Raw genomic sequence first — 24,539 nt, 5'->3', positions numbered from 1 at the left:
GACTCGGAAGCGATGATCCATAACACAAATGATTCATGAGAGTGGCATCTGTAATGTTTTATATTGCACCGATGAAACATTTATAAATGTCACCGAAAACAGACATGGACAACAGTATCAGACACAGCTATTTGTAGGCTGAGGGGGCAGGGGAGGGTTGGTGATATTTACCATTCTCGCTGTTTAAATCAAATCAAATTGTATTAGTCACATGCGCCGAATACAGCAGGTGTAGACCTTACAGTAAAATGCTTACTTACGAGCCCCTAACAAACAATGCAGTGAAAATAAAAAAATAAATATAATAATAAAAAATAAAAAACAACAGAAAAGTAATGTAAATAAAAACATTTGACTAATTAAATAACAACTAAATTAAATTAAAATCTAAATAGGAATAAGAAATAAAAGTAACAAGTAATTAAAGAGCAGCAGTAAAATAACAACAGCGAGACTATACACTGGGGGGGGGGTACCGGTACAGAGTCAATGTGCGGGGGCACAGGTTAGTCAAGGTAATTGAGGTAATATGTACATGTAGCTAGAGTTATTAAAGTGACTATGCATAGATGCAATGCAAATAGCCTGGGTAACCATCTGAATAGATGTTCAGGAGTCTTATGGCTTAGGGGTAGAAGCTGATTAGAAGCCTCTTGGACCTAGACTTGGCACTCTGGTACCACTTGCCGTGCGGTATCAGAGAGAACAGTCTATGACTAGGTTGCCCTTCCTCTGACACCGCCTGGTATAGAGGTCCTGAATGCCAAGAAGCTTTGCCCCAGTGATGTACTGGGCCGTACGCACTACATTCTGTAGTGCCTAAGCGGTCGGAGGCCGAGCAGTTGCCATACCAGGCAGTGGTGTTACGTTATTGTAGAGACCATTCTAGCAATACAAAATATTTTTCATTAATATCCACAGATTGTGACACTGCCGTACAAATTCAACATTCATGGAATAATTTAACAGAATGATAATGTGAAGTGAATACAGTGGACCAACTGACTAACAGTGTGCCAGCATTTCCATTTCACAATGTGTCAGCTGAAACCCTGGCGAGATGGTTGGTTCCAAACAACTAAAATCCATGAGTAACAAACCAAGTCTGATCCTACTTCATAGACCATGACATCCCTCTGTCTCACCCCCCCCAAACACACACACACACACACAGGCCCTGCTGCATATCCAGTATCGACCCATCTCTCTTGCCTCCACTATATCTCCACTTTCCCCACTCTGAGCTCCTGTATCTCCACTCCAGTGCTACCCATTAGGGAATGTTTAAGATGAAAAGTCACCAGGCCCACATAGAGCCATCGATATAACATACGCAGATTAAAAGCCTAGTCCTGAACACAAAAGCATGCTCACTAAGAATCTCCAATGCATTTTTTTAATAGTTATTTTGTCATAACCAAGTAGAGTCACTGAAAATGTTTGCCGGAAAACTCTCAACATTGTCGCTTACAAAATTGTAATTCAATGCAACCAGACATGAGTCATCATAATACGCCTCCTCATCACAATACTTGATCGGGATTTCAAGGCCATGTTGTTTACAACAGATCGCAAGTGATTGAATATGTATTTTTACTTACAAGGACTAAACAAGGTCCATGAGTCTTGGCCTATATTCTTGACCATACCAGAGCTCTGTGCTTACCGCCCTATCTTTATCCATCTCCCTCTGCAGCTCCTCTCCTTCTGTGTACATTGTTGATGAGCAAACACAACAACGCATAAAACACATTAGCGATTCCCATCTCATGCCGCTCGCTCTCAGATTTGTCAATATTTATACACCGTCTCTGGCTCAAAATAGTTTGACATTTAATGAAACAGGGACAGGGATACAGGAAGCCGCTTTATGGATGTGTAAACAACACTTCATATCACACGTTTCTGCTTAATCTCTAATGTAAACAGAACTGTGGTAATTACTTATAATTACCAGTTTGGTTCTTGACGCGTGTGGCAGGTCACAGTGACACTACGCTCTTAGAAATAAGGGTACTGGGGTACGAATATATCAAAATATACATAATGTACCTTTGACGGTACACATAATGATCTAACATTGTACTGTTCGCTACCTTTTAGGGTACATGTGTGGGTAAAGAGTGTAATGGTACATTTTTGTACCTCATTTTGAGTATATAGGTATAGTCATCACACTCTCAGTCTCAAAAAAAGAGGCAGGATATGAAGGTACCTTTCTGTTTCCCAGGGTACAAACGTATTTTGTGTACCCTCAATACTCTTAATGTCCACAATAAGGTAGAATGATACATTTTTGCCACTTAAAAGGAACTAATGGCTTTGTTACTGGTGTGGTGCCCTAAAAAGGCAAATTTGTGCCATCATTATTGTCATCATCATCATATTTCCCAGCATGCTCTACTGCAGGTAGATTTTTAAAAATCGTTTATAATATCTGTGTTTTTGCTTGATTGATTAATCTAATGCTACACAAAGATATATTCCATAAATATTTCTAAACTAATCAAATCAGATTTTTTCATCCATTACTGAAATGGTTGTTCAAGTTTAAATGGCTTAGGCAGTCTCTAGTGATGGGCATTCCAGGTAATTTCGATGAGCCGCATCACAGTCAAATATTTTTGATAAAAACGTCTCTTCATTCAAAATGCTTCAAAATCAACCAATAACCATGAAAAACTTGCATATCTCTAATGTAAACCCACATAAGTAGGCTACCATGTCAGATCTTGATATGCACATACAAAAAAATACCTGGCGAAATGACTACATGGCCTGAAAAAATGTATTGTTTATTCCATGAAGATTTGGTAACTTATTTTCAGATAATCATTGTTTGAAGCTCAAAAAAGCAGTGTAGAACTATGCAATTCAGGGAGCCAAATGAACGGCTGATGAACAACCCATCACTAGGAGTCTCCTCACAATGTTCCTAATCATCATTGTCACTAACAATGTTGTTGATCCATCCTCAGTTTTCTCCCGTTTCTCCCATCTCTTTAGCTGTTTTAAAATCACCAATGGCCTCATGGTGACATACCTAATCAGTTTCCTTCCTGTCCTGCAGCCCAGTTCAGAAGGATGGCTGCCTGTTTGATGTGTCTGGGTGGTTTTAATATATCCTCCACAGCATAATTATTAAGCCCGGTCTAAGCCGGGAGAGAAGGTCATACCAAGGATCATTTTGCTATTTGATTTTGAATTGTAAGACCTCTTTCAGTATCAATTATTATTTTTTTTTAAGAATGAAAAATTTTATTTGATCTTACATCTATTAGCCCATACAAACACATTGAATAAAATCTTCACCTCATGGAACAAAGATTCACTACATGGGGAAAAAAGTGTCTATCCTTTACCTGAGAAAAATAAGAAAGAACACGAAACATTTGTAAAAAAATTTTGACATGTATTCAACCCTTTATTTTTGTCTCTAAACAGTCTCCATATACTGTACTGTATGCTGTAATTCCATAAATGTTTTCTACTGGGACCTTCAGATGAGGCTTGTGAGCAAAACAACCAACATGTACGTATGGGTGAGAATCGCACCATTGCACTGAGGGGTCGTATTCGTGTGTAGCCCAAACAGTTCGGATGCTACCGACAGAAGTTGGCAGAGATCAGACAGAGTCCCAAGACGCTAGTGGGGTCGTCGAGAAGAGAACGGAGAACACCATCGTGTTTGTGAGAGTCTCATCTTCCCATAGAGCGGTCATAATAGTTGCAAACTGTTTCAGACGCCTACAATTTTGTGAGAAGACCAATGTTCGGGATGTCACAAGGTCTGACAAACACAGCTCTGTCACCTTTCACCGCAGATGCGTAAGTGTTACCTAGGTGGATGCGGTGGATTGAGATGCATCCAATATATCCAAACAGATATCTCTAGCTTAAACTGGCGGATTTGTGTGATTGTTTAATTATGTTAAACAGATTTCCACGGTGGCACGGACATCGACCTTAGGGGGTTAAAGATATTTTGTGGGATTTGTTATTGTTACTCATCTACTATTCACTGCCCCTCTTTATGAGGTTTTCGAAAAGCTCCCTTGTCTTTGTAGTTGAATCTGCGTTTGTATGTATGGGGGACAGAGGAAAGGGTAGCAGTTGTGGAAAAGTAACCAATTTAGTAAAAGTTAAGCACCTTAACAGATAAAATAGTAGTATATTCATGAAATGTCAAATAGTAAAATTCTACTTAAGTTAAAGTCTAAAAGTATTTGGTTTTAAATATACTTGAGTATAAAAAGTAATTGTAATTGCTAAAATACTTAAGTATCAAACTAAAGTATAAATCATTTAACATTCCTGGTATTAAGCAAACCAAACTGATTCCTTTAAAAAACAAAATTAATAGACAGATAACCAATGGCAGACTCCAGCACTCAGACATCATTTTCAAACAAAGCATGTGTGTTGAGTGAGTCCGCCAGATCAGAGGCAGTAGAGATGACCAGGTATGTTCTCTTGGTAAGTGTCCTGTGCTGCTAAAAGCATTCAAAATGTAACGAGTACTTTTGGGTGTCAGGGAAAATGTATGGGGTAAAAATAACCATTTTCATTAGGAATGTAGTGAAGAAAAAGTTGTCAAAAATAGAAATAATATGGTAACGTGCAGATACCTCCAAAAACTACTGATATAGTACTTCAGCTATTTTTTACTTAAGTATTTTACACCACTGATGGGTAGTCATTCAAAATCATGTTAATCCATATTATTTCACACAAGAGTGAGTCCATATAACTTATTATGTCATTTGTTAAGCCAGATTTTACTTCAGAACTAATTTAGGCTTGCCTAAACAAAGGGGTTGAATACTTATGCAACGACTATATTTTAGTTATAACATTTCTATTAATTTGTAAATAGATGTTTTCACTTTGACACGATGGAGTGTTTTGTGTCAATGAATGACATACAATTACAATGAAATCTATTTCAATCCCACTTTATAAAAGTTCAAGGGGGTGTAGACTTTCTATAGGCACAATATACAGGGCTAATCAGACGGATGACATGAGAACAGTATTAGGGCGACATGAGAACAGTATTAGCAGAGGTTCATGAAAGCTTTTCTGAACAGCACGGTCTTGAGCTGTACCTTAATATGAGGACAGAGACTGCAGCCCTAATAGTGTCTGGAAGTGCATTCCACAGCCGCAGAGCAGTGCAACTGAAAGCCCTGTCACCATTAGTTTTTAGTCTGCTAAGGGGCTGCTTCAGGGAGTCTGACCTGGAAAAGTGAGGGGTGCGTGTGGGGCAGGAGGGACTGCAAGCAGCATCTGCGACACGGGGCAACTAACAATGTGACATCACATACAGGTACATTTCTCTCCTGCTGGTGGATTCAAATGGGGGTGGAGGGTAGCGTTTAAGAGGTTTAAGGTATATCTGTGTGATGTAGAGGGCATCAGTGAGACATACTGAGGCAGCGCCTAGAGAAGTGTGTGTGTGGTGTGTGTGTGTGTGCTTCCAAGCGTGCGGGCGTGTGTACTGGCCTATGAATCAGGCGGGAGCTCCCTTCATAATTCATCAAAAGGCCCATCTGCGGAGGCTTTGGGAGGAGAGAAGGGAGAGTGGCTTTAACTTTGAAAGAGTTACTCCCAGTGTGTATACTGATGGTGTTCGGCTCTAAGGCAGACAGTGAGGCAGACTGTACAAAAATGAAAGCAAAGATTAAATATTACAATTCATGTTTTGGTTTAATCTTACTTGGGTTTTGTGTGTAAAGAAAAATGTCATTTCCTATAAGGTAATGTAAAGTATATCGCTAGAGGGTGAGGTATCTCTCCTTGCTCTCTCTACCTGTGTAGAAATTAATATCATTTCTGCCTACCTGTCTGTCTTTTGCTCTAATGGACTCAGCAGATAGTGAGTATACACACACACATGCACACACACTTACACACACACCTGATTCTTGATTTATGGAACACTGACTAGTAAGTTTCCATTCAAGTGGTGCTTTAGACTCTTTTTCCTGCAAGACACACCGGGCCTGCATTGCACCATGGTGAGCATTCTTCTCTTTTATTGCCATGCTGTATTCTGTCCATTCTGTATTCTGTCCATACATCTTCAAAATGCCAGAAAAGTCTATTCGTTGTTATTCACTTAGTTTCTTTAAACAAAAAATGGTGCATTTCTGTGCTCTAAGACTGTTTGGTGGAATAAAGGAACTTGCTGGACAATGTTTTCTTCTCAGAACAGTACAGGGTTGTTGACTCTGTGCCTTGGTGCTTTTGGCTTTGTGCCTCCGTGTGTCTCTGTATTACCTCGTTATCACTGTTAATATTTGTATCTGCCAAGGCAGCAGCTACTCTTCCTTTTAAAATCATTACAATACATTCACAGATTTCAAAACACACTGTGTGCTCTCAGGCCCCTACTCCACCACTACCACATATCTACTGTACTAAATCCATGTATATGTGTGTGTTTAGTGTGTATACTATCGTGTGTGTATGCATGTGTCTGTGCTGCTTGTGTGTGTGTTACTTCACAGTGCCTGCTGTCCCATAAGGTGTTTTTTAAATATTTGTTTTAATCCAATTTTCCTGCTTGCATCAGTTACTTGATATAGAATAGAGTTCCATGTTGTCATGGCTCTATGTACAACTGTGTGCCTCCCATAGTCTGTTCTGGACTTGGGGACTGTGAAGAGACCTCTCGTGGCACGTCTTGTGCGGTATGCATGGGTGTCCGAGCTGTGTTGCCAGTAGTTTAGACAGACCACTCGGTGCATTCAACATGTCAATACCTCTCATAAATACAAGTAGTGATGAAGTCGATTTCTCCTCCACTTTGAGCCAGGAGAGATTGACATGCATATTATTAATGTTAGCTCTCTGTGTGCATCCAAGGGTCAGCCGTGCTGCCCTGTTCTGCTTGTGTATCTGTCAAACTTGTCTTTAAAAAAAAGTTTCCTAAGTGATCCCGGCAACCTCTCTTTTCACTTTTTCCTCGTGAATGAAAACTCAGGAGGGATTTGTTATGTCCTTATGGGACCGAGGTGCGACTAGAAGTCGCCTGTCACCTGGAAGTAAATGCTTAATAGCACCACGCCGGAAGAAAAGGTGACTTTGAGAAACGGTCCTGGGGTCGAGGGGTAAAACTGGCCTAATTTACTTTAGCGTGACGAACCTGTCAAGGTAATAGAAAAGAGTGAAAAATAGATATGTGCTATGGCAAAAATGTAATAATACGACTGCTTTATTTTGGTTTGTCAAGGGCAAAAGGGACTGTGGAGCAACGGATGTGAGAGAGCAGTATGACTAGCCATAGAAGGGTCATATAAGTTGTGCTTTATAAAAGTTTGCGCAGTATTTCAAAAACATGTTTGAGTGAAATGCACGTTATCACGTTGTGTCTTTATGGGTAGCGAATGAGAAATGTATTGTTGTGGGCTATATGTTGTTGAAGAGGATGCTGTATTGGATGGGGATGACAGAAACAGACACGGCTCTATTACAAAGAGAATCAGGGTTTGGAGATGCCTATCACAGCCTGAGTGGAACCTGAATCCTTTTTTTCAGGATGGCTAAAGATATCAGACATCAAGAAGACAAGAATGAAAAACCTGTTTGTGTGTGTGTGTGTGTGTGTGTGTGTGTGTGTGTGTGTGTGTGTTTGTGTGTGTGTGTATTGGTATTGGTATTGGTATCGTTGTTGGTGTATATCTGTTTTATGTCAGAGCCTTTGAATGTGTGTGTGTGTCTGTTTTATATCTGAGCCTTTGAATATGTGTGTGCATGTGTGTTTCTCAGATGGGGATAAGAAGTCAAGAGGTCTGAGATGAGAGGAAACCCACTGGGAAGGTTTTTTTCCTTCATTTTAGACTCCCAAATAGCTATATTGCTAGATCTGCATGCTTTCCTCAGTCATTACCATCACTAAGTGTTGGGATAGAACCATTGCAAAAGTGGTCCCCCGAAAAATGTGTACTACTTCACAAATATGCAGCTATGTGCACCACATCAGTGCTCTCTCTCTCGCTCTACTGTGTGTGCCTCTCGCTAGCTATCACTCAAATGGCAAGGGGCTGAAGCTTATTGGCTGAAACTAAAATAGCTAGCGAGCTGGCCCATGTGGGGGTAAATGTAAGGAAAATGGCACGGCACAACTTCTAGAAAACAGCCGCTTCAAACTAGGGATTTCGAGGATAATTGAGGTAAGACAGTAATTCTGATCATAGATTGTTATGAACCACACATTGACACATAGAGCCCAAAGGAGGAGGTTTAAAATATACTTACTAATCTCCAAAGTACCAGAGCATGTCTTTAAGTTCATCCAAAGTCATTATGGACTATATTTGTAGCATAACTACATAAGAACATATTCATAACCCATACATGACACATTCATAGGGTGACATTATCACCTATGAAATACAGTATGTATGGGTTGTGTCATGACTCTCTCTCCTTGGTGAGGATCAAAGGTGCCAGATCAGCTTGGAACATGTCTGACAGACAGAGCTGGGACGGTTTTATGACTTCCAGTTTTTCTCAGTCGCTTTGGTGCATTTCTTAGATCAAAAGTGCAATTCTTGATACTACTTGTACAAATTCCAAATCATCTAGTCACTTGTGCACATCATCAAAGCAATTTCTTATTCCTTTGAACAAATTGCAATTGATAATGTACAAGTGTCAACTGTTTTCCACATTATCAATTGCTCATGTCATGTTGATCAAAATATAGTAGATGGTTCTCTGTTGAATAGTCTTACCCCTCAAAACATCTAGGCATTAGTTCCTTGCATAAGCCATTACATGCAAAATTGTTGAACTATTTGTCATAAACTGTCAAGTATAGTTTTACACATTTCTATTAGACCTTTTGTACAAAAATGTGAATTGATGAATCGTGCAGGTGAAATTGACCCTCACTCATGAAGGAATGTAAAAGTGTTAGTTCAACCCACAATCAACCAGTTGTCTAAATTGCTCAAAGGTGCATCTCATGAAGAATCAACTGTCAAGCATATATAGACAGACCACCTCACAGAGTTGCAATTTTCCAATAATGGATGGACCAGGAAACGAACAGGGTCAACAGCCAAGAGGAGGAAGAAGAGGAGCAAGGATGCGTGGTGGAAGGCAAAACAGAGGAAGAGGCAGAAGAGGACATAGGCACATATCTGATGACACAAGGGCCACTATTGTAGACCATGTTGTCAATCATGGCCTTACAATGGCTGAGGCGGGTCGAAGGGTGCAGCCGAATATTGGGAGATCAACTGTGTCCTCAATAGTTGAAACGTTTCGAAGAGACAACATGTATGTCCACCAATGTACAGTGCACTGTTACTGTATATAAGCAGTATACTGTATACTTCCTACAATGCTTTATATTACAGTAGTCCACTTGTATTTCACAGCATACAGAAATATACTCTATACAGATACATACTGCACCTTACATGCACCCACCTGTACGTTTTACAGTAAAATGTGTGTTCGCATAGTTTTTGTCTATGTGAAAGTGTGCGATGCATCACTGCATTTTTCCCCACATAGGACTGCAAGATTACCTCAAACCGGTGGCAGAGGACGCCTTTTCACACCTCAACAGGAGGAGGCTATTTGCACCATGGTTCGAGCAAACAATGTCATGAGACTCAGTTAAATACAAAGGACCATTATAGAAGACAACAATGTCTTTGAAAACATCCATATGGTTAGCATCTCAACCATCGACAGGGTGCTGCATAGAAACCAGATGAATATGAAACAGCTGTACCATGTACCATTCAAAAGGAATGAGGACAGAGTTAAGGAGCTACGGTACCAGTATGTACAGGTAAAACATATATCTATGTAACTACTTTACAGCAACATTTTATAGTGATACATAGTACAGTAAGCATAAACTGCACACATTTCCATTGCTGTGGAAGGAACATGCAATATATGTACATTTTATGTCACTCTTCCTTACTGTGTGTTCTGGGATATAGCGTATAATGGAGTTGGAATCAAGTGAACCCTCTCACAACTTTGTATACGTGGATGAGGCTGGCTTCAACCTGACCAAATGCAGAAGGCGGGGTCGGAATATCATCGGTCACAGAGCTACTGTGGATTTGCCAGGCCAACGGAGAGGAAATATCACCATGTGTGCTGCTATTTCGGAGCATGGTGTCCTAACCCATATCCCCTTTATAGGGCCATACAACACCCAGCATCTACTCAACTTTTTAGAGACTCTCTACAGGGCTCTCATCCCTGATAATGAGAGGGGTCTGTTTAGAGAGGATTTGCCAAAGTATGTGGTCATTTGTGATAATGTGAGTTTCCATCGATCAACCATCATAAGGCAATGGTTTGTGACCCACCCGATGATGCTCAAAGAATTCCTCCCAACTTATTCACCATTCCTTAACCCAATTGAGGAGTTCTTTTCAGCATGGAGGTGGAAGGTGTCAGCCACACACACAGATGACCCTGCTGGCTGCAATGGATGCAGCATGTGAGGACATCACAGTAGACGCCTGCAGAGGATGGATAAGGCATTCCAAAAGATTCTTTCCACGTTGCATTGGAAGGGAAAATATCCGGTGTGATGTGGATGAGAATATGGGGGCCGACGGACAGGAACGTCTGGATGTGTAGAGACAGCACAACAGTGCTGCGGGCAAAGTTGTGCCTTAGGGGTGGTTTCCTGTGTTTCTTTCTAATTTAGTTTTTTTTCCTTTGTGCCCCTTGGGTTGTCCAGTCTGTTTCAATCAATAACCCACATACAGTAATATGTAAATAGTACTGTTGAAATTGATATATGCCATAGAAGTGCAGCCTTGTGCATTTTCAATACAGTAACTGTCATCCAAACTGTAGCCTAAGCTTACATCAGGTAATACTGTCAAAGTACACAGTTACATTGACAACATGCCTAAACATTTTGACGACCTTGTTCGTGAACGATGACTCAATGACTTATCATTCTGATGACACTGACATGATCATTGGCATGAATATTTACTTTTGAGAGATGTACTAAGGATTTTTAGTGACTGACTAGCCTTAGGAACATATCTATTGTATATTGCAGTTTGTACAAATTGTTCTGAGAAATGCACTTATTATTTTGCACATGTTAGGGATGATGTGAAAAAATGCACCAAAGCGACTGAGAAAAACTGTAACAGCCGATCATAAATAGTTTGTCGAAACTTTAAAATAGAGATATCTGTTGTTGTTTTTTTGCATTGGATGCATCTCAATCCACCACATCCGCAGAAGTCGCACTTCCGTATCTGTGGTGAAAGGTGGCAGAGCTAGAGCAGTGTTTGTCATACCGTGAGACATCCATGACAAAATGTATGCAGCGGTTTGGTCTACAAACTATTATGACCACTACATGGAGAGCTGAGACTCACACGATCGTGATTTTGCTCCGTTTTGCTGTACAACCCCCACTTGTGTCACAGGGCTCGTTTGAAGGTAACCGATACCATTTTTAAGAAATGGAGGTATGGAGGTAGTTTGAAATATGTGTAATTTATATAGATAGATAGATGTATATCAGTTGACATCAATACTTTTTGTTCCATAGCAGAATACACTTTACATAAGGAGGGAATTTGTCACTTTCACTGAGGTTGCCAAGGCAATATGATTTGTAAGGCCAAACGTATAGATCTCCTCTTATTCACAATGATTGACATAGACTTCCAGAGGTTTGACATTGCACGAGGATCATTTAACGATAACGTCAAATGCTTTTCACATTGGGAGTTGTTTGCCAACATGGAGAAGCTGTAGTCACTCAGTAACATAGTCCAGTCAATGTTGTTGTATCGTGTAGCAACTTAAGAAAGTTCAGGTCATCTGCTTGGCCTAACCACTTGCTTAATTAACCACCTCTTAGCCCTTGGTCAACGTGCTGCATTAATGGGTTTTGTTTATATACCTAAGTGATTGAATTACATCAAAGGGTTACAACAAGAGCATTTATTTTTTCCTGACTGATCAGAATTAGCAAAGTGACCAACTGGTGTTTGATCCCAGGTCTCCTGCACTTGACAAGATGTGTTAGCCAGCTCAGCTAAAGACCTAAAACGCAAGTATTCAAGTCTCAGTCAAAGTTAGCCTTCTCACAAACTGAGAGAGTTTCACCGTACCACTACCTCTATTACACAGGCAAATATGATAAGCCTAGAAGCACTCTGGACAATGGTGCAGCACTCAACTAGCTACAAGGCAACGATCCTGTTGCGTAATGCCTGTGTTTAGTTAACACTACCCAACAACATGTACATTTCGGAAAACAGCACACTAATGCACACTTTCCATTAATGGGGAAACAAAATTGTACACAGAAACAGAGTTCATTGCATATAATAACGTATAACGTATATGCAGACTGAATAGGAGGCTTTTAAATCTCTGAGGATGTGGTTATGAAATCTTGAGAATAAGTATTCTGCTATCTCATCGATAATACAGCAAATAGTAATTATCAACTCACATATCACTTGATCTCACACTTGCGGCACAAATTATGGCTCATGAAAGTCCTGCGCCGCCAGTCCTTGGACACATTCTGATCTATTGGTGAAAAGCAAATCACAGTGGAGAGAAGGCCCTTAATTAAGCAGGCAGGGGAATAGAAAATGGTTGATGTAAAGAATGAAAGTTCTTAATTGTGGTACTATATATTCTTTATGCAGTAGCAGGTCATGGAATGGTTACAGTGCCTTGTTATTATCAAGGCACAAGGCGAGACCCAAATGCAGACACAGGAGGCAGATGGTTGGAGTATTACAATGTTTATTAATCCAAAGGGGTAGGCAAGAGAATGGTCGTGGAGAGGCAAAAAGGTCAAAACCAGATCGGAGTCCAGGAGGTACAGAGTGGCAGACAGGCTCGTGGTAAAGGCAAGCAGAATGGTCAGGCAGGCGGGTACAAAGTCCAGAAACAGGCGAGGGTTAAAACCGGAAGGACTAGAAAAAGGAGAATGCAAAAAGCAGGAGAACGGAAAAAACACACTAGCTGACTTAGAAGCATACAAGACGTACTGGCACAGAGAGACAGGAAACACAGGGATAAATATACGACACCTGGAGGAGGACAGGTGAAAGATCAGGGCGTGACAATTATATAGACTGAATTTAAAATTGATTACATTTAGATTTTTTTGTCACTGACACAACACCTCAATGTCAAAGTGGAATTATTTTTACAAATTAAAATCTGAAATGTCTTAATAACTATTCAACACTTGTTATGGCAAGTTTAAATACGTTCATTCGTAAACATTTGCTTAACAAGTTGCTTAACAAGTCATACAATAAGTTTCATGAATGCAATAGTGTTTAACATGATTTTTGAAGTACCCCACACATACAATTATCTGTATGGTCCCTCAGTCAAGCAGTGTATTTCAAACAGATTCAACCACAAAGACCAGGGAGGTTTTCTAAAGCTTCGCGAAGAAGGGTGCCTATTGGCAGATGGTTAAAAATTAAAAACCAGACCTTGAATATCCCTTCAAGCATGGTGAAATTATAAATTACACTGGATGGTGTAGCAATACACTCAGTCACTACAAAGATACAGGCATCCTTCCTAACTCAGTTGCCGGAGAGGCAGGAAACTGCTCAGGGATTTCACCATGAGGCTAATGGCTGTGATAGGAGAAAACTGAAGATGGATCAACAACATTGTAGTTTCTCAATAGTACTAACCAAATTGACAGAGCAAAAAGAAGGAAGCCTGTACATAATAACAATATTCTAAAACATGCATCCTGTTTGCAATAAGGCACTAAAGTAAAACTGCAAAATATTTGGCAAAGAAATTCACTTTGTGTCTTGAATGCAAAGTGTTATGTTTGGGGCAAATCCAAAACAACACATCACAGAGTACCACTCATGTGTTCATCATATTATGGGTATGCTTGTCATTGGCAAGGTCTAGGGAGTTGTTCAGGATAAGAAAATTACGGAATAGAGCTAAGAATAGGCAAACTCCTGTTGAGACACTGGGAGACAATTTCACATTTTAGCTGGACATTAACCAAAAACAGAGTTGCTTAGCAAGATTACCTTGAATGTTCCTGAGTGGCCTAGTTACAGTTTTGACTTACACTACCGGTCAAATGTTTTAGAACACCTACTCATTCAGTGTTTTTCAATATTTATGCTAATTTCTACATTGTAGAATAACAGTGAAGACATCAAAACGATGAAATAACACATATGGGATTATGTTCTAACCAAAAAAGTGCTAATCAAATCAAAATATGTTTTATATTTGAGATTCTTCAAATAGGCACCCTTTGCCTTGATGACAGCTTTGCACACTCTTGGCATTCTATCAACCAGCTTCATGAGGTAGTCACTTGGAATGCATTTAAATTAACAGGTGTGCCTTCTTAAAAGTACATTTGTGGAATTCCTTCTTAATGTGTTTGAGCCAATTAGTTGTGTTGTGACATGGAAGGGGGGCTATACAGAAGATAGCCCTATTTGTTAAAAAAAAACCTGTCCATAATATGTCAAGAACAGCTCAAATAAGCAAAGAGAAAATACTGTCCATCATTACTTTAAGACATGAAGGTCAGTCAATATGGAAAATTTCAAGAACTTTGAAAGTTTCTTCAAGTGCAATAGCAAAAACCATCAAGCGCTATGATGAAACTGGCTCTCATGAGGACCGCCACAGGAATGGAAAACCTATAGGTTACCTCTGCTGCAGAGGATAAGTTCATTAGAGTTACCAGCCTCAGAAATTGCAGCCAAAATAAATGCTTTGCAGAGTTCAAGTAATAGACACATCTCTACATTAACTGTTCAGAAGAGACTGTGTGAATCAGGCCTTCATGGTCAAATTGCTGCAAAGGACACCAGTAAGAAGAGACTTGCTTGGGCCTAAACACGAGCAATGGACATTATACCGGACATTATACTACATGATTCCATATGTTTTATTTCATAGTTGTGATGTCTTTGCTATTATTCTACAATGTAGAAAATAGTAAAAATAAATAAATAAAAACCTTTGAAAGAGTAGGTGTTCTAAATCTTTTGACCGGTAGTGTAAATCTGCTTGAAAATCTATGGCAATACTTGAAAATGGCTTTCTAGCAATAATCAACAACCACCTTGAAGCTTGAATAATTTTTCAAATAATAATTTACAAATAATGTACAATCCAGGTGTGCAAAGCTCTTAGAGACTTACCCAGAAAGATTCACAGCTGTAATCACTGCCAATGTGATTCTAACATGTATTGACTCAGGGGGTTGAACACTTCTCTAATCAAGATGTAATGTTTTATTTTTTATAATCTAATTTACAAATGTTAAACATTTTCTTCCACTTTGACATTACGGAGTATTTTGTGTATATCACCCACAAAGAAATGACACTTAAATCCATTTGAATACCTCTTTGTAACACAACTAAATGTTGAAAAGGTCAAGGGCTGTGAGCACTTTCTGAATGCACTGGAACATGCTTTGGCCATGCCTGTTCTTCCTCTTTCTGTGTGTGTGTGTGTCTGCGTGTGCGTGTGAGAGTACCTACATATTTCTCTGTGACGACTTTCTATGTGAGAGCTTCCCATGTCTGGAACACACTGCCTTCAGACACACGTAACTGCGACCACCTACCATGTTTATTTTTTACAAATAACCTAAAGACATGGCTAAAGAACAACCAGGTGTGTGAACACAATCCCTAGCTGTGTATAGCTGCTCTCTGTAGCTTGTGAGGTATGTTCGAACCTCACAGCTGCCAGAGTAAGGCACCAAGATCTACTCAAGCTGGGGAGCTTCTTTGAAGCAGAGATACTGGCCCTTTTCTTCTTCTGGTAAAGAAAAGTGAAAGAGCCTTAGTAAATTTCCTTATATTTCTTCCTCCCCGGTGATTACCTGCCGGTCCAAGGTCTCGCATGTCTGCATTTGTTTCCATAAATATTTAATGAAATTCTTGTGGTCCAGGCATCCGATGCCGAAGTAATTTCTTTGTGTTTTATTAAATGCCAAAACATCCCATGGTGAATTTCGATAGATCTGAATTAACTATGGATATGAATGTCTAATATGACCATAGATATTTAATCAGTGCACTGTAAGCTTGACAGGAAAATATTGTGAATAAGATAGTGTGATGGTGAACACCTGTTTCTGAAGCTAAACCTAAAGCGGCAATCTGTGATTGCTACATCCATTTTCAGAGTTAATGATGAACAATGATATACCTGTTGATTCTTAAAGAATATAACTTATATTGTATCAGAACCCAAAATATAATCTTTCTTTACACAATTGTTTGTAAACTATGTAATTATATAGATGCACAATTGAGAGCATCCTGTAGGGCTGTATCAAAGCTTGCAACCGCAAGGCTCTCCAGAGGGTAGTGAGGTCTGCACAACGTATCACCGGGGGCAAACTGCCTGCCCTCCAGGACACCTACAACACCCGATGTCACAGGAAGGCCAAAAAGATCATCAAGGACAACAACCACCCGAGCCACTGCCTGTTCACCCCGCTATCATCCAGAAGGCGAGGTCAGTACAGGTGCATCAAAGCTGGGACCGAGAGACTGAAAAACAGCTTCTAGCTCAAGGCCATCAGACTGTTAAACAGCCATCACTAACACAGAGAGGCTGCTGCCAACACACTGACTCAAATCTCTGGCCACTTTAATAAATGGACTTAATAAAGGTATCACCGGTCACTTTAAATAACGGCACGTTAATAATGTTTACATATCCTACATTACTCATCTCATATGTATATACTGTATTCTATACCATCTACTGCATCTTGCCTAAGCCGCACGGCCATCACTCATCCATATATTTATATGTAAATATTATTATTCATCCCTTTACATTTGTGTGTACAAGGTAGTTGTTGTGAATTTGATAGATTACATGTTACTTGTTACTGCATTGTCAGAGAAGCACAAGCATTTCGATACACTCGCATTAACATCTGCTAACGATGTGTATGTGACCAATAACATTTGATTTGATATGTAAAGAAACGCTGCATAGCCTCAAAACTCAGTTAAAACTATCATTTTATCTCATGGGTGGTCAGTCCTTGCATCCGTCGCGCCGTCTATTAATTGGAGAATGTTTACATTTCTCCAGCCACATCATTGTGCTTACATAATCAGTGGCTTGGTGGCTGCTTCGTTTGAACTACAGATTGACCCTTTAAATGTACACCTAAACTTGGTTAAATCAGCCCGCAGTTAAACTTGAGTTGATGAGATTTGATGTTTATCCTGAAGATAAGAGCAGATTTGAGGTTTCCTCAAAAGTTCACTTCTATCTTCTGGGACCCTCAGATTCAACTCTGGACCTTGAAGCCAGTTCCACTGCTATTTCTCACCGTTCCCCTTTATCAGGGACTGATTTAGACCTGGGACACCAAGGTAGGTGCAATTCGTTATCAGGTAGAACAGAAAACCAGCAGGCTCCAGACCAGGTGGGGTAAGAGTTGAATACCCCCCGTTCTTGAAGATCTTATGTATGACTAGGGGAAAGAAAGTAGTACACAATCTCTTAGAATGCACATTACTTTTCCCTTTCCCACTGTTCTATATCAAATCAACCTTCCGGACCATTTGTCATGCCTGCTGTCACACGTGGCAAAGGAGAAGCACAAGGATATAAGACAAAGTGTTATTTTGACTTTCAGAAGCATTATGTGTAATTGGATTTTACCCTCATGCTCTATTCCGAGAGAATATTGATTCGTTTTTTTTCTTCTGCTTGAGCACATGACAGCCATTTTTATCCTGTCTGTGTTTTCCGACCAAACCTCCAGTCATTTAAATAGTCCATTAAGCTCTCTTGTTCGCCGAGAGCCAGCGACCTAAGAGTCTATTTTGATCGACACAAAAGGTGCCAGCACACCACTGAAGGGCTCAGCTTAATGCAATGCGGAAAGAAGGTGCCTATTTCTACTCCTCACGCGCTCAGGAATTCATAACGGGTGTGTAGCTTTGAAACAATGAGATTTATTAAATGCCCATATGCTGCAAAACCAGTCGAGAGGCAGTAGTAAATAGGAATATTTTATGTACAGAAGTCACAGATGCACAAGGCATGGATGTATGGACACACACACACATAAACAAACAAACAAACAAGCACACAAACACACACACACACTGACACACACACAGGCAAACAGGCAAGGACACACACACAATCTCCTCTTCCCTCTCCATCCAACAACCTTGTCTGTCAGTGCCCATACAGGTTTTCATTTTCTTGACCTGTTTGGCCCCAGGGCCCAGAGTCGAAGACACACACATTAAAAGGTAATTCAGAGGAAAGGAACGGGGATATCCACTTTTCCAAACTCACCACCTCACTCAACTCTACTGTATTTGGAGGGTTTAGGAATAAGTGACAGTAATGGCCCTTCATTTAAACATTGTTCAACTTGAGTTCAATATAAAGTTTTCTTGAACAAAATAACCAGCTTGACATTAGGAAGGACGAGCATGGACAGACATTGGTCTGCATCAGAATACCTGTAATAAAACGCCTACTCATTTCCAGCATATAGAGTTAACACCCTCAACATTAAAAGAGTGACTGAACACACCAATTCCGCATGTGTTTCTCTGTTGTTCATTTAGAGAAACAAGACTTCAGTCTTTGGGGTGTGTTTCAATGTGGAAGTTGCTGATGTTTGTCCCCCATGAGACACCATAGGAACAACGTCAGTATGACTTCCTCAAAATAGGTTTTAGTTGTGTAATTTAACATCTAGCTAAGGTGTTTGGTGCAGGGTTTCTCAAATAAAAAAAATGGCAACTTGATGTCTTATGTAAACAAAGGGCAGGTCTGTCTCACTGTCTGTTCTTCCGTAGGATTGGATGAAGTGCAATTACCACACCTATATATCTCATGTTAGTGGGCACGTGATAATTGTCAAATTCAAAACCAAACCCTCAAGTAAGTCATGATGAACTAACAAAACTCAGTTTTGGACGAGACTGACTTCATGACCAAATTTATCCAGTTATCCTTTGTAGTCAAATTTGACACCAGAATAAATGTTTCAGACTAATAACGATGCCACATGGGCTGTTTTCTATTAGACAAGTTGTTTAGTGCCTTAAATTGTTCTTTTAAATATCAGATGCAGTTGTTATCAAGGACCCCATGTCAAGTTGAGAAAAAATACATTCAAGTTTCCGAAGCCCTGTCGTGTTATAAAGTATGTTACAGTATGCGCACCCTCCGTCAGTGGCGGAGAGGATAGCATGGCTCATGCTGCGCCACGGCATGCCATTTACCAGGCCCTATTCACTCAAGTGCAAGTGCTCCAGTCAAGGCCTCAGTTAGAACATTCACCATGGAGTGATTTAAGTGGACTGCTGAGTAGCTGACAATGGGTCTCTGATGGCTGTCTGATAATGTCAGTATCCACTGAAACTGGCACTATGGGATGGAGGGAGAGCGAGAGAGAGAGAAATAAATACATGTTTTAAATGTTTTACTAATGAGATATGCCCTAAGGATTTATTTAACAATTTCATATGCAGCATTTGTCAATTTTTCAGTAATTGCACCACATATTTGCCCCATATTGCATACAAAGGAAAACATTCTCAGAAAAAATATATATTCTCAGAAAAAGTCCGTTACAAACTGAAGTACCAATTCGTTTTTTCTAGAGAGAATGACATACATTTCATGGATGTAAAGAATATGAATGTTACTTTGCAGCATGAAGACCTGCATTATCTATTGGATTACTGACTGCTGCTATTCATTATCAAATGTAACAGAGGGTATTTGCAGTGTATCGACCTGTTTTATGCAGCACACTATGGGAGATAAATTTTATGATCTATTATACCGACATGCATCCTTATCTACAGCCTGGCAACCCACCCACACACTCAGGCAGGGAGGCAAGCAAGCACGCACGCACGCACACACACACGTGAATAGTATATCCTGACAGTTATCAGGTCTACCTACCCCAGCCATCACAAGGAGAGTTAGACTACCTGGGACTTCCTCTGGGCCTGTATCCCCGTCTTCTCCAAGGTGCTATGGGATATTTCAGACAGGTGAACACCTACTCACAGTGCTCTGACTGTTCTGTTACTGCGGTCCCCACAAAGTTTCCACCAGGGAGAGCCACTCTACTACTACCCCATCTCAATCCTCTCATATGTATTGCTGCAATGCCTTCTGTGGTATATTGCCAACCAAGAACACTATAGCGCTGAGCCTGGAGGCAGTAAAGAATGAAAATAAATAAAGTGATAACCTATTTCAGTTTATTCAGGTTGCCCATGGACTGGTACTTGCAAAAGAGCAGCAATCACCATAGTTCCCATACCCCATTGGTATAATGTGGAAACAACTTCAGAGCCAGGATGGATGAGTGTCTGGACTGAAAGTAGCTAGCTTGTTTGATTAAAATATGTTCAAGTCTGTGAGAAATAGGCTTTCAAAAAGGGTTATTTGCCTGTCCCTATAGGAGAACCCTATTTTGGTGAAAAGGTTCTACCTAGAACCAAAAAGAGAAGTGCGACATCGGCAGATTGAGACGCCTACAATGCAAAAACACATATCTCTAGCTTAAACTGGCAGATTTTTATGCGGATGTTTTAATTATGCTAATTCGATTTATGTGGGAGCCGCGGACATTGACTCAAGTTTGATTTAAATTGCTACATTGCTATTGTAATTTTTAAGTACTTGCATCTAATTACTACATAGTCCTAATTCCTATATCCTTTCCAAAAAAAAATATATATATATAAGTCTGGATGTTGTACACAGTGACAGACACACCTGTACCAATCCCCAAAGAGAAAGAAAGTTTATCATTCAAACTGCTCAAATGACCGCATATTGATGGCTGCATGACGAGGCAAATAAACTGCCTCAAATTGAAAAAAAGCCCTCAGCATGATTGTATGATGTTCCATTGTGTGGCTGAGCTTCCACTTCTATTTGGCTGTAATGGGAGGACTATCTTTTGTGCCGCAGATGGACAGTTTGGACATTATCCGTGTTATCACACACTTATTATAATTGGTCATGAGATGCAATAACAATGTGATTCAAATTGCGGGAGAAACGCCAGCAATTTTGCTCGTTTCATGGAGGGTGGAATGTGACACTAATGGATCCCTTGATTTCATGTTTGATGAAAACAGTCAAGTGTTTTTAACCTCTGGCTGTTAGGCTTGAATTTCCTACACATTTGCACACCCGTCTGCCTAGATTCAGTTCCATAACATTCAGGAATTTAACCTTCCATCTCAATAACCATTAAACATAATAGAACATATTACATTTAATTTAGCTGACTCAGTGAGTGCATGCATACATTTGTGACCCCAGCGGGATTCGAACCCATGACCCTGGTGTTGCTAGCACCTAGGTGTAAGCTTTCGATCAGCCCTCTTATGGCCGTTCAAGGTGTCTGAACCGTTACCCAAATCTTTTTAAATCAGTACACCATAGTCAGCCTGATTCACACAGTATGCATCCCAAATGGTACCCTATTCTTTATGTAGTGCACTACTTAGGGAATAGAATGTCATTTGGGGCATACATCCTAGTCACCCATTCATGGCCCTAGAAAACACATTGCCCTGCCCTACTTCTGATCGACTTAGATCGGCTTCACCGCTGCAACAGATTAATCCTACACACACACACCCACCGATGCGAACGCCCACACACATGCAAATACACACAAACACACACGCAAACATACAGACACACCACCTTGTGTTGATGTGTGTTTTCACCCTGTTATCCCACCCACCCTCACTCCCTCCATCCCTCCTGCCACAGGTCCGTTAGAGAGCTAATTTGGGCCCTAAAGCGTTGCTGTAATTGAGAACATTGCTATCGATTCTCGATCAACTCACTGAGTCAGCCCCGTCTCTCGGTGGTGGCCTGATCCGGACTGATCCAAAGCCTTGAACATTTCTCTCCCCTCTTGTCACTGGAAATCTATCTGCCTTCGCTCTCCAGAGTCTCTTTGAGTCTCCTGAAGTCCACCTCGAGTCCTCCCACCCCAAAACCAGAAGAAGAAAGAAGTCTCATATCTGCCGTTTTTTTTGTGGGGGGGGGGGGGAATAAGTTATTCTACTCCTGCATCTGTCCCCTATCCACAGCTCCTTGAAATGAGGCATAGCCCTTCAGTTGGCTCCCTGAGGCATTGAATACAGGGATTGATTGACGTCATGCCTGGAAGGACTACTGATGCTCGCTGAATGCTATTCCCCACAGAAAACCAGGAGGAAGAAATGTGGGACGGGGAAAATAATACTTCCTGCGTCTTTCATACCCCGGAGACCACTGCTTTCAAGTCCTCTTCGAGCAGACATGGAGAGAGAGGAGGCCTTGGATGTCTAACACGCATAAAGTTACAGGACAACTCGGCTGCACTGTTATGTCACCACATCATAGACAAACGGTACAGGAAGATGGGTAATCAGGAATATGGCCTTGAGTTGCTCCCGACCACGTGACCTGACCAGGAAACATAGTAGGCCCTAGGGGTAGTGTCCACGGCTGTGTAGAAAGCCATATCAGCCATCAAACCCGTGCGTCCTCTGGATCGTTTCCTCAATTCTTCCTCTCAAAGTGTGTTGGAGGAGAGGATCGATGTCTATCCCTCGGGCCCCCTCCTTCAATGAGCTTTGAGTGGAGTTGGGGAAACAATGGCAGGGGAAGGAAGGATCGGATGGACAGTAACTTTGTCAGACATAGCCCATGTGACCGGACCAGGAATTGACCATGACCCCTATGACTGCTATCCATGGCCCTATGACTACTACGACTAGTTTTCTATTCTAAGTCAAATCCTTTACTCCACAACCATTTCTCTAGCTTCCTCATCATTATTCATGGTGGAACCAGTACCGTAGTTAAAAGCAATACTATTTAAACACCATTAAATGCTACATCTCGGGCCTTAGCGTTCAGATCGGACTGCTCTACCCACTACACAGCATGGGGCTTGTCGTCTTCGGATCAGTAGGCTGTGGCTGACGAATATGCTGGATGGAACCTGTTCTGGAGTCAGTCGTTTGAGACCAGGACATGGCTAAGGTCAGGCCAAATTGAGTTTTTGGGTACTCCAGTCCTGCCTATAGCTCGCTAGTCACTGTCATCAACATAGATCACAGAGCACCTCCCGAATGACCGTGTTGCTCCACTGGATTCAGGAGAGAGAGGGATGAGGAGGGAGGGAGAGCGAGAGGGAAGGAGAGGGAGGAAAGGAGAGAAAATAATGAGGGGAAAGAGAGTGGAAGAAAAAGGGGAAGAAAAAGAGAAAAGGGGAGAGAAAATGAAAGAGAGGGAGCTAGAGAGAGAGAGAGAGAGAGAGAGAGTTTCGTTGCGGGGGAATGAAAGAGGTTTCATACACACAACACCTGCCTTGGATGTGCTCCTGATTTATTTGAAGCTACATTATACAGTTTAACGGCTGCATTTAGTGTACCCAGATAGAATAGCCCCTACTTCCCCCACTCCCCCTTTCCCTCACCAACCCGTTGTCATTATGTCATTTGTTTATGATCCAAAGCTTTCCCATAATGGTCCGTCTGGCTTAATGCAGTGTGATCCATCAGTCTCTCTAAAGGTTTGCTTGTTCATGGATTTATTTTTCTGCTATGCATTAATAGTTTAATGCAAAAACACATTTAACTGATGATTGGCATTGAGGCACTGAAGTATTGATGTCAGGAAGAATTGTTTAGGCTACGAGTTTCAGCAGGAGATAATGTGTTTTGTTGGAAGTGGATCATAAGATTCTGTATGGCCGTGGCTAACATTACCTTTGGTTAATGTTTTTTGACCAAGGTTTCACAGTAAAAAAGCAATAGAGGGACTCCAAAACTCCATTTGAAAGCTTCTGGGGAGTTCATATTATCAGACCTACCTAGTGACCCGATACAGTCCCAAATGAGCCCCATCATATCGAGTTATATCTACCCCACCCACGCTCCATCACGGTGACATAATCAACATCAGGAAGTGTCGAGGGGGAGTTGATTTAGTCTGAAGAGCCTTTTGACTAGGGTTCATATTGGGAATAGGGCGCCAGTTGGGAAACACACCAATGGAGCGGTCCGTTTTCTGTTTGATAATGTAGGTGACGACCTATAGGAACCCAGTGCATTTCTCCGGGACACCGTGATAGGTTATTACATGTGGCAGTGGGGGAAATGTCAGTGATGGGGTTGGGTTTCACCACGGTGTGACCTGACCTGGGTCATTAGCAGCAGCCCACTCCGGTTAGTGGAAATGTCACGGTGCTCGTGTAGGTGACCGGCAGGGACCGGGTCACTACGCATGGCAGGGAACGAGGGGAGGCGGGATGCGATAAATCCAACCTTTATTAGCGAGGGGACACGGATGAGTGACAGCGGGAGCAGGAGTGGGAGGTTGATGGCGGCTGAGGTGGAACCGCTGTGCTCCCATTCAGAGGAACACTAGTATGAGAGGGAAATCTGAAAACTCATACAGGGGCTGGCACATGCATGCACACTGCTCACACACAA

Source organism: Oncorhynchus nerka, linkage group LG2 (genome assembly GCF_034236695.1).
Source record: "Oncorhynchus nerka isolate Pitt River linkage group LG2, Oner_Uvic_2.0, whole genome shotgun sequence".
Taxonomy (NCBI): Eukaryota; Metazoa; Chordata; class Actinopteri; order Salmoniformes; family Salmonidae; genus Oncorhynchus; species Oncorhynchus nerka.
Note: the sequence above shows the minus strand (reverse complement) of the source record.